The sequence below is a fragment of the Chrysochloris asiatica genome, unplaced genomic scaffold (assembly GCF_000296735.1).
Source record: "Chrysochloris asiatica unplaced genomic scaffold, ChrAsi1.0 scaffold01922, whole genome shotgun sequence".
Taxonomy (NCBI): domain Eukaryota; kingdom Metazoa; phylum Chordata; class Mammalia; order Afrosoricida; family Chrysochloridae; genus Chrysochloris; species Chrysochloris asiatica.
Genome location: NW_006410440.1, coordinates 14,200 through 14,884, shown reverse-complemented (window position 1 = coordinate 14,884; position 685 = coordinate 14,200).

Genomic DNA, 685 nt, shown 5'->3' with positions numbered 1-685 from the left:
TATCACATGGTAAATATTTAGCCATTGAAAATATTATGAATAGCCCTGGAAGACTATCAAAAGGCACCAGAATACTGACTATTCAAACATGATAAATAGCACCAGAATACTGTCGGGTATAGTGCTAGAAGGTGAGTTCCTCAGGTTGGAAGACACTTGGTTTGCATAGAGGGGATTGTATTCATTGCAATGAAATGAAATACAATAGGATGAATGTAAACTGATGCTCTCCCATGTAAACTATCAGTCAGTTCACAACAAAACTTAAAAACCAAACCAAACCAAAATAAGCATATCAAGATCAGTCTTGAAGTACATTGCTCACTCTGATAGAATAGTGTCCATACGGCGACAATGAAGACCAGTTAATACCACTATTATACAAATTTACATATCAATCGCTAAAGCCATTGATATAAAAATTAACAATTCTACTAACTTCAAAGTCTGAAATTAATCTAACATGTAATCAAGATGTGCTGATAATTACTGGTGATTGTAATGCAAAGGTTGGAAACAAATAAGAAAGATGAATAGTTGGAAAATAATGCCTGGTAATAGAACTGATGCTGGAGAATTCATGATAGAATTTTGCAAGACCAATGATTTGTTCATTTCAAATACCTGTTATAAACAGCATAAAATATGACTATACACATGAACCTCATCAGATGGATTACAAAAA